This window comes from Mytilus californianus, unplaced genomic scaffold (genome assembly GCF_021869535.1).
Source record: "Mytilus californianus isolate M0D057914Y unplaced genomic scaffold, xbMytCali1.0.p SCAF_7, whole genome shotgun sequence".
NCBI classification, from domain to species: domain Eukaryota; kingdom Metazoa; phylum Mollusca; class Bivalvia; order Mytilida; family Mytilidae; genus Mytilus; species Mytilus californianus.
In genome coordinates, this window is record NW_026262723.1 from 92,286,325 (window position 1) to 92,298,187 (window position 11,863).

At 31.6% G+C, this 11,863-nt stretch overlaps 1 long non-coding RNA gene across 1 annotated transcript; it reads right to left on the bottom strand.

The window, feature by feature from the left end:
• Positions 1 to 19: 19 nt before the first annotated feature.
• On the bottom strand, positions 20 to 8,332 carry LOC127708747 (uncharacterized). Its single transcript, XR_007985351.1, has 3 exons — positions 8,112 to 8,332; positions 1,139 to 1,273; positions 20 to 296 (listed from the first exon to the last, which is right to left on the bottom strand). It is a non-coding gene; the product is annotated as an uncharacterized LOC127708747 (long non-coding RNA).
• Between the last annotated feature and the right edge of the window lie 3,531 nt (positions 8,333 to 11,863).

The following is an 11,863-nucleotide window of genomic DNA, read 5'->3' on the forward strand; positions in this document are numbered from 1 at the left end:
TTTAAGTAAATAAAATATTGTTTGTAACATTTAATATATCTAAAAATAAACGAGGACTACATTTATATAGATTGTTTGCCAGTTGAACAGTGTCAGTTGTGTATGTTTCTGCCTCATACAGTACACTGGTCGAATTAAGGTGTTGGTGGATCAGTGGCTGTGTTTTGATTGCTTGTGATGTTTTGCCTCCTGCACTGGTTATTAAACAAAGGTCCAGAGTATTCTCCGGCTTGACATACTTTAAGAGTGGTCCTTCCAAAATTTACACAACGTCCTCCAATCCGTCGTGTTCGGTACTGTAAATACGAAAGATAACTGTGGGTATCAACAAACAATAACATAACTGCACAAACAAAATTAAGACTTGAACCTGTAATCCAGTGGTTGTCGTTGGTTGCCGTGTACCATGTTTGTTTTTTGTTCATTGTAGCAATGTTCGTCCGGTCGTTGGTTTTCTATTTTGAATTGTTTTACATTGTGTTATACCTGGGCTTTTTATAGTTTACTATACAGTTTGAGTTTTGTTCATTGTTGAAAGCAGTATGCTGACCGGTAGTTGTTCACATCTTTGTCCTTTTAGTCAATGGATAGATGTCTCATTGGCAATCATGTGGCATCTCCTTATTTTTATATTTGCAATAGCTAAAATATGTGGACAGTGCTTTTTTAGTTACATTTTAAACTTTGGCAAAAATGACAATCATAGAACCACCCTAGAAACACATACATGGTACCGGTTTAAATCATAGCAGAATTATCTCTGTCATACCTCAGCAAAAGTTGTTAGATATGTTTCGTTACAAATCTTTTTTTATGCATTTTAAGTGTTTGCTATGCTATGATATTATTCACTGATATCATTAGTTGATTCATATGTGATCCTTATAAAATAACATTAAGAAAATTTAGATTTTTTTTTTAATTACGGCAATTTATCATGTACATGCATCGGTTCAAGTTATGTGTTTAAAGGCGTTTTTTTGTTTGTACCGACAATTAAGCAGCCCCTAAAAAAAACATGAAAAAAAACGAGAAAAACAGACAAAACAAATACAAATATCATATGTAAAAAAAAATGTATGTTTCCAAAATTATAAAAATACCATTTGTGCACCCAGATAACACTTTATCAACTTACCGTTTCAACTTCTACATAACATTCAACGTCATTTGGAGATGGCGTATCAGGTGCAAATCTCTGAATCTCATCTCTACTGAGAAAACCATCACCGGCCGCTTCTAGTAAAGCTTGATAACTTGGATTTGTTAATGTCTGTAAATATTTAAAGTCTAAAAAACTATGTTGCGGGTAAATATTGGTGTCGGTTAAAAGTAAAGATAATGCAATTTCATCAAAATGATCTGTAAAGGCTGTGGATAGATAGGAAGTAAATATATTCAGCAAATTGGAATTTGGTAAAACCATATTTTTGTTTGTACAAAAAAAAACCCACTTGAGTTGAGAGTTTTATTTTTTACGACTTACTGAAAATAATCATTTTTTTAATTCCAACTGCGGTATATATGTTACAGGCATTTTCTAAATTTAGGCATTTTGTAAAATGACTGAATTTTCAGGCAATTTATAAAATGCCTAACCTTGACAGGCAGTATATAAAATGACTAAAAATACCTAGTCATTTTGCAAAATGACTGAAATTTTGAAACGAAATACAACAAATTTCCTGTTCAGTTTCAGGCAATTTGTAGAAAAAGAATATCATTGAGATGCATATGACAAAAAGTTGACAAAACACAACATCTTGCAAAGAAAATAACTAATGGTTCCGTAGAATTAATTTATTCTTCAAAAACCAGCTGGGAAACTTTATATGTCATATGATATGTTCTTTTTACGTTTAGTATGTACTCACTCTGTATTTTTATATAGCAAATTTATGATTATTTTGTCAAAATGGCAGAAGGACAAATTGTTCTTTCAATAGAACAAAATTTACGAACGAATTTTTAGAAAATCCAGATTCAAAACAGTGAAGTGAAACATATGAAGCAGAGAAAAAGAAGTTTGTTTTTAATTGACTGATTGCTGTGTTTGCTTTCAGTAGCAAATATTTCATGTATTTTTAAGACCAGAACAATTTGGTTATAATTCATATGGGTTATTTCTGCAGTGGATTAACCTGGATAAAGGACAGGAATTTCGACTGCCACTTGAAATGAAGGTATTTTGGATAGGGACAGAAAATGACACCTGCAGAACGGCCAAAGAGTTCTAAACGTGCAGAGAGTGTTGCACTTTACTAACAAGCGGCAATATATTTAATGTCCCATTCAGAAAGAATGAGAATTTATACATCCACATCCAAACAAATTTCCCTCAATAGCATGGGTGCAAAGATATGAATATCTTCATCCTCAAGGAAAATCCTGGGTCTTTGCAATCTGATGAATTAACGAGACAGTAGTTAACTGAGGTTAAAATCTCGAAAATCTACCAAGAAGAGACAAATAACGGTGCATTGACAGGGTAAGCGTCTCGAGTTATAGATGCATCACCCGTCATGGGCAGATCTGCTTCAGCTATAAGCCAAAAGATACAAGTCAAACTAATCATGGTAATGTACTTTAAATCTTTTTGGAACATATGAAAAAGAAGATATTCATGTGTGACGTGTGTGCTTATTGCGAAACCCAATGCTGTCGAACGTTAAGGGCATACAATACAGCTTTGATCCCACGGTGATTTTTTTACGAAAATTTGCTTACAAGCTATTTTTTACCTCGGCAATTCAAAAATGTAATAAAAAATATACCTTCATGTGCTACTTTTAGAGATAAATGGGGTCGAAATTTTAGACATTTACTGGACATTTCGGTTTCTTAGACATTTCTGTCCTTTTAAAAGTCATACCTAACTTTTTTGTTTCAAAAGATAAACGCAAGCGGATTTTTGTAAAAACATCTGGAATATCTTCTCTACATAAGTGAGTTTTGAATTTGTGTAACAATTCTTTGGAAATAACTCATTTTATCACATTTTCATGATTTTAGTCAAAAAACGGCATTTTTGGCTGTATATTTATCTAATTTAAAAAAATTTCATCGGTGAAATATTCATAAAAATTGGTACACATAATCTTCATACATAACCAAGCCAAGTGTCGTATTTAAAAAGAGGGGTTCATGAACTCGTTTTTAAGTTAAATCAGTCTGAGGGATGATAAAAATCAGTCGAAAAATGCATCTTTTCTCGATATGCAACAGTTTGACGTCGCGAAAAATAACATTTTACGTTAGCAACGACATTACCTCCCCTGTAACTGTATCGTTAAGTGTTTTATCAGAAAAGGTAACGAAAGAGCTATATGTGTCATGATCCAGCTTTCTCCAAATGTGGTCGAAGTGCTAAAACCAGATTTTACACAAAACTATGTATTTGCAAAAAATCAGGACAAATATTGTGTACAGTTCTGTCATCCAAACATTTTCAGAAATAAAAAAAATAATTGTCGAGTTCTGTGCTTGTGTGAATTTGGAATAATTCAGTAAAACTTATTTTTGATTATTAAAACTCTTAAATTGCAAGATTTAGTAATTATCATAAATAAAACTGCTCTGTTGTTCAAAGCTTTCAATTGTTGTTTTTTTTTTAAATTTCATTCTATGAAATAATTTCAGGCATTTTGTAAAATGCCTTTCAATTTTTCCAGGCATTTTGTAAAACGCCTAGAACAATTAGTCATTGTGTTAAATGCCTGAATCTTGTAAAATAAGTACAAAAAGCCTAAATCTAGAAAATGCCTGCAACATATATACATGAAGATTTTCAGGCTTTAGTTAAAGTACACCGACACCAAACATTTATCGTATGTTAAATCATGGAAGTATTATATTGATATAATACTTCCATGGTAAAATGAACTACATCTATTATATATAATTATGCCGTCGAATTCACAACGTCTGGTGCAGTGAAATTTATGCCGTTAACGTTATAAGACTTTTACCACTGCATGGGTCAATACCTCTGCTGGTAGACTTTTATAGTCCCGAGGATATCACCACCCCAGTCGAATTACTGGCATGAACATACGGATAGTGTTTTATTGAAGTTTGCTGTTATAAGATTTTGGAAATCATTTTCAATTAGGGAATGTCTCCCTGGCCTCGTAAATAGCTATGAATCCTTGTATAAAATTTGATTTTAACTTGTGGTCTATTTTAGTTTTATCAGTTCTTCAACGTTTGAATTAAGTTTTTGGATTTTCAATATTTTGACCTTGAGCATCCCTGAAGAGGCGTCGAAATGCGCATCTGGTGCAGTAAAATAAAACTGATACTGTTTATACAAAACTAGTTTCTAGATTGATCTTCCTAAATTTGTTGGAGACGGAACATTTGTGTAGTTGAATGCATTGGAGGCTTGAATAGGTCAATCTAGCCATTGGAAGTTAATCCTTCAGTTTAAGTGTAATTTTAAAATTTACAAGTGGAAGTTGTAATACATGCTGGCTCCTTCCCTTTCACATCTTTACGATGTAAAGAAAAGATATTTTCAAATGCAAACATTTTTAAAAACCTATGAAACCATGACACAAACTAGTATAGATATTTTTAATCTAATAGCTTTTAAATTTTATGCAGGGAATTCGTAGTGACGTTGCACAAGGTACTGTAAATTCAGAAATTATTGCGAGGTTTTTATTAATGCGAATAATGCGACTCATTGAGTATCGCAATAATAAGAACTCGCATTCTAAAATCTGATACACATGTCTTAAGCAAATGTTTCTGAAATCGCAATAATAAATCTCGCATTTTTGTCCTTTTTTCAAAAATCGCAATAATAAATGAACGCATTAATTTCTGAATTTACAGTATTAGTAGACATTTTTGGAAACTATTCGATACTGACGCTTACACCTGTAACCTTTTTGAGAAGGGGTCATCTCAATATGTACAACGACCAGAGTCATTTATATATTTTTAAATACTGTATAAAACTTTTATTTTGAATGATATGCTACTTAATTAGTTGGTCTTAGTTCTGTTTATTAGCTGAGAATTGATCGATCTTAATATTGTACTTTGGAAAAAAAGGGGGGGGGGGGGCTTTTGTGTAAATTAGTAAAACTTTAATCAGAAACAAGAACGTGTAAAGTCTTTTATAGCGTGAAACAGAACGTATAAATATATAGATTTTAGTATGCGTTATCCTTTGTGTTATCACTGCGGGACGGAATTTTACAGCGGTGTTCAAAATGCATTGTAAAATTCCGTACATCCCTGATAACACTAAGAAAACGAATTTTTATTTCTTATGAAACTTTCCTTTACTAATTTTTATACCTTCATAATTCAGCAATGGTGTTGCTGCGCGTTTTCAAATATATATTTTTTGTAAAGATGAAAAGGGGGGGGGGGGGGGGGGGGGGGGCGTGGGTTTCAAAATATTTTTATGTTTAGTTTTGGGAAATCGTATTTTTTGGGACTTTCGGCAAAAAAAAGTGCTTTTTTTATTTTGACAAAATTTTGTTTTTTTGTAATTTTTGAATTTTTTATTACTTTTTGCATTTCGTTTTTACTTTTTGCATTTCGTTTTTACTTTTAGCAGTTATTTTTTACTTTTGGCATTTTATTTTTTGGTGGAATTTTACTCTACAACAGTTTTTATTTTATACTTGAGTCACCGAAACGTCCATTACAAATCCTAAGACCTATTGATTTACATTGTTAAAAATATATTTGCTTGCTTCATAAGAAATAAGATACTTTATTTATGTTCCGAAAGGACTAGAAATTCAATTCGCTAATTTGATAGATTAAAAAAAGAACTACAAATCGAATGAAAACAGCGTTAAACGAAATTACATGAGATATGAAGGGAATCATATTCACTGTTGGCAAAAGCATAATCCGAAACTGTTTTTGAATGTCATTGAAAAAGGAAAGGATAACACTAGTTTTAATTTAAAGTCAGATGGTTTTTATAATCATTTCAAAAACTGGCTTAATTGCTGAAACCAGTCCTAATATAACCGATGATTTTGAATTTAGTGATCAAGGGTATTTGTTTAACGAGATGGTGCGCCTAATACTCCAGAAGAATGTATTTAAAAATCGCATGGTACTGACAATTTGTTAAATGAGTATTTTCTACATTTTAATGAAATGCTGATGCCTCTAATCGTACAATTATTAAATGTTATTTTTGAATGTGGGTAAATGCCAAGACAGTGGTGTAAAGGAATACTTATTTCAGTGCGTAAATTTTGCTGATATACACAGAGGACTCATAGAGTTATCACACAATAAAGTAGTTGTTTTTACGAACATTTTACTACTATTATCAACGAAAGGCTCACATTATGGCCCAACGAAAATGACATTGAACAGATGTACAGTTTGGGTTCAGACTCATGGTACAACTGATGCTATTTTTGCCTTACATTCAGTAATTACTAAACATTTAGGTTTATAAAAAAAACCTGTATTGTTGTTTTATAGATAATAGAAGTGCTTTTGACAACTTGAAAATAAATTTTCTATATTTAAAGCTTGCAAGATGTGCTAATACTAGTTAACTATTTTGAATGATAAAATCTATATATGATAATTCTGTTGTGTAAAGTTTAAAGGAGAATTTTCTGACCATTTTCTCTGTGGAAAAAAGGTGTTTTACAAGGGGAGTCATTATAACCCATATTATTTTCATTTTTTTGAAAATGAGTTTATTAATAACGTATATCTGCCAGTAGATATGAAAGAACTTTAATTATATTTAATGATGTTTGCAGACGACACTGTTATATTTTCTGAGACTATTGACGGATTGCAAAATATGTTGAATTCACTTCATTATTATTGTAAAAAGTAGAAACTTATTGTAAACACAAGTAAAACCAATGTGGTTGTATTCGGAATCGGTGGTAAATTACAAATCGATGAAAAATGGTTGTATAATGACGAAACTATTCATGGTGCTGATCATTATTTATATCTTGCAGTTTGTGTTACATTACAATGGAAAGTTTAATCAAACGCAGTTTAATATTGCTGCTAAAGGGAGAAAATGTTTATCAATGTTGTATAGTAAATAAAAAATATGTGTGTACATGTACAACCAAAATTGTATTAATTCGATGTTTATATTTCACCTGTATTATTACATGGAAGTGAAAATTGGGGTTTCATAATGCATCTGATATAGAAAAACTTCATTTAGAATTCTGTAAAATATAATGACAATTAAAAAATCCACTCCTACTGCAATGCTTTATTCTTAATTGTCGTAACTACAATCCCGTCCCCTTTTCCCCGAATGTGACCTACCGATTTAGACTTATTACCGGGTTGTTTATTATTTATACTTTGTAGTCTTGCCTCTGATTGTATTTAAAATGATGTGATATAATTTCTGATATACCTATAAGCTGTATTGCTTCAACTGAAATTACACAAAATTACAAACCGAATGTTTGGATACCGTGTTTAAGAAAATGTCATTTCCTGTTTTCGGTTTCAGCAACGTTGATATTGCTTTTACTACACAATAACTAAAACAAAAGCAATATTGTTGCCAAGTTTTACGACGTTATTCGAAGAAATACGATACATATAGACAAAAAAAATACAAAAACGTTGGACGTGACGTTTCTGTGTGAAATTGGCGTAATCAGGTGCTACATAACTTATTTTTTAGTACAACTATTTGTAAGTCTATTGTACTTTAATTGGCCTAACATTACCCGGTGTACTTTTATTGAACTAAACGCGTAGCTTTAAAAAAAGTGACCCATAGCTAAATGGAGATTTTAACAACACCGTGCACAAGTCATCCTTTCCAAAACCTTTAATTGAATACTTCACACTAAGGTCACCAGAGGCTAAACTGTATAAGCAGCACCTCAAGATACAAAATGTATACGCAAATCCGTCTTGAATGACCGAGATATCTGAAAGTGAACTCGCCAGGTAAATGTTGTTTATATGTGAACCAAAGTATCAGCAACCATACTTTGATTCCAATCAACAGAAATAACCAGAGATCAAATTAGTGTTCTTGCTTAATTCACCTTGAAGCAGACTTATACAAGATATCAAATACAATTTTTCTAATAACGAAGGCAAAGTGAATTTAAACAACTTACCTGACTGTTGCCCATCTGTGAAGCAGCAACCATTCTTTTGCCCGAAATTCTTATTCCCTCACGGCAGAAGTAACCAAAAAGTAAACTCAAAATAACAGATACCCGAAAAAAGTATTCCATATTGCTTACGGCGACTAGTTGAGCAAAATGTTTTTCTTTTTTCAATCGGACAAAAAATATTCATATGAACGATCTCTACTACCACGCATTATTTATTGTCTGGGAATAATTTATAACTGTCATGTACCCTTGATATGGAATACTTTGATGTATCCACTGATATGGACCTTAATGTCATTCAACATTTCTTTGATAATGAATAAATTGCGGAACAGATCTAGGCGATATACAAAAAATACTGCAATTACACACCAATTGATAAAACAAAAACCAATTCACGATTCTAAACCGGAAATATCGGCACCAGCAGATCATTTACGGAACTTAAACTGCAGAAAAATACAGCGAAAAGTCAGTCTGATTCGATACAGATAATCAAGTTGTTCGAAGTACCACCCTAAGCTGTCTGTTATTATATAAAGTACGCAAAATAAATTTGACTGAATGTCGATAATGTTAAATTACTTTAATCGTTTAGGACGATCAATGACGCAAAAATATCAAATATTAGATTTGGTGTTGTTTAGACTATGTATGTATGTTGTCACAAAATGTTGAAAACAGACATTTTTTTTCATATGATGAAGACTTAATCTTTCAATCAGTTTAAATGAGGTCTGGAGCTGTCATGTTTGTAACTGCTAGTAGCCCTTTGTTAATTTATGTTGATCATTGTCATTTTGCTTAGTTTCTTCTGTTTATATCTTTTCTGACATCGTACTCGGACTTCTTTTAAACTGAGTTTTACTGTGCGTATTGCTGTGTGTTTGTTAATTCTACATTAGCTAGAGGTATTGGGAAGGGTTGAGATATCACAAAACATGTTTAACCCCGCCGCATGTTTGCGGTTGTCCAAATGTCAGGAACAGCTGGCCTTTGTTAGTCTTGTATGTTTTTAGTTTTGGTTCATTTATATGTTTCGGAGTTTAGTGTGACGTCCATTTTTGCTGAACTAGTATACATAATTATTTAGGGGCCAGCTGAAGCCCGCCTCTCGCTGTGTTGAAGACCTATTGGTGGCCTTGGGCTGTTTTCTGTTCTTTGGTTGGGTTGTTGTCTCTTTGACACATTCCCCGTTTCAATTTTTAATTTTATTTGAATGAAGAGCACATGTCAGAAAAAAAAGTTGTCTGCTTGCTCACAAAGTGGCTCTTTTTATATTGTCATAAGAAAGTAACAACTGTACATGACATTAACTTTTGACTTTTCAGTTCTATGGACTTTTTTGGGAAATTACTTGCCCCCTCCCTGAATTACCCTTTCATCATTACAGAAAAGACTCCCTGGTTAAGTTTCCCGCTTTGATAACAGCATGACTCGGTAAGCAGATCAAATTATTAACGTTGGCAGTTGACACCAAGATTTGTATGTTAACTAACAATGTGCAGTTTACTATCCATATTCATATACTTTACATCTTTAATTGGTGTATCTACTTTATATCAAAACTGAGAGAGAAAAGAGAGGCGAAAGATATCAATTAAAATTAAATTTCCCTCTATCTAATTAAGCACAAGACCTCCAATGACCAATAAAATAAGACCTTATCACAAGTAGATTGCAAACCAATCACCTTCTAATAGATAATACAATAAATCGTTTGCAAGAGATATTCAAAATTAATACATATAGTATAATCAATGCAACAAGTATGAATGGCAGAAAATCCACTCTACCACATCCTCCCCCGGTTGCAAATGACGTCCTCGTCAACCTAAAATATAAACTATACAACTCTTTCTCACTGGTCTTGAGAGAAAGAGACGTCCTCGTCGAACAAATAAATAAATATAAAAACATGAAAATATGAAAGGGAATGCTAATCTGTATCAGTGACAATCCTCAGTAAGGCATCTTTAACTCTGTCTTCAGATCCTCGATGTGGTAGAGTGAATTTTCTGCCATTCATACTGGTTGCATTGATTATACTATATGTATGTAATTGTAAGATGAATGAATGTGATGTACAATTGATGAATAAAGAACCCTTTAACTCAGACTTATTTGTAATTGATGAACCAGAAAATTAGACTTTTACAATGGCGCCCACGTATATGGTTTATTCCAAGGATGGATCTTCACAATGGAAATTGGAATGACATAAATTTTATATTGAATATTACTTGCTGATGTATTATGAATTGATTGATAGATTTCAATTTGACTATAGAATATTCAGTATGTATATAGAAATGTGGCCTGAAAGTATATTAGTACAGTTGTATATCTGATTGGTATTACATGACATTTGTTTAAAAACTACAAATATTTGAATGTATAAAAGAAGAAGACACTTATAACTTGATTTGAGCATTTGATAGGTTATTGCATGAACTTTGGTTGCTTTACTTATACATTGTAATCACTGATATACCTTGTGTAGATAATTTATGTGTACACTTTTGATTTTTACTTGATTTTTATACTTAAATTTTGGGAAACAGTTAAACTATTTGATTAAAAATAAATTGATTGAAAAATTATTTAGAATTCATGTTTCATTGTAATATTTTTGGAACTTATTCTGAGACTTAGCTTATTTTTTTTAATATTTAGAAAGTAAATAATCTTACAGTTTTGGAATTAAAAGTAATTTTACAAGTAAAATTTTACATTTAAAGATTTGAAGGTAGTTTATTTGATGTTGTTTACTTTGTATATTTGTAATTTATAGTATTATTATCTATAATTGTAACTTATAGTTTGATATTTGTAATTATAATACAAAGGTCATTGTTAAATAAAGATTATCCCCTGAGAGAAAGCTATCCCATCCCAAACCCATAGCATACACCCATACCCATACTTAAAAAGATAAAAGGTAAGATCTACACAATTAACACAAGTTTAGTACAAGGAGCTATATGAGACATTAACATCACTAGTTGAATACATAGTAGGTATACTCAGTACTCAGTAGGTACATATAGATAGTAGATTGGAGTTAGGTGTTTTGTATTTACATCAGTTTGGGATATGTAAGTTTAGGTTATTAGTGTTAGTATATACATAGGCGCATAGATAGAAGTACACTGTTGTAAGTATAGTACAAGTAGTATTTGTTTCCTAAAGAGGATAAGATATTATTGTAACGGTTAGTACAGTGCATAGAGTTCAGTTATTTTTGTACTGTGAGTATATTGGTTGGTTGAGTTTGGCTTAGGTTAGTTGATTGGTGTTTAGTGGTTTGATATATGTGTTAGGTTTTAAGTCTAGCATATCTTCAGGATACATCAGGTATTATAATATATATATATATATATATGTTTGAACGTTGTTTTCAATTTAGACTTGTATATATATATATATATATATATATATATATACAAGTCCAAATTGAAAACAACGTTCAAACCTATGATTGCGTTGGATAAAAACCGCAATTTTTATACGTGTGCATGCAAAACAAATTTCTTGGTAGAGGGGTCTAAATACAGCACAAACAACATTTTCCAAAAGACCAAATGAGTGAAAAAGTATATTTTAACAAAACGCATTTGTATCAATGTGGATATATATATATATATATATATATATATATATATATATATAGATATAGATATATGTGTGTGATCACACAATGGTAGGTATTCAGTTTGTGTGATTGAAGATAAAGTAACAGACTGGTGAGT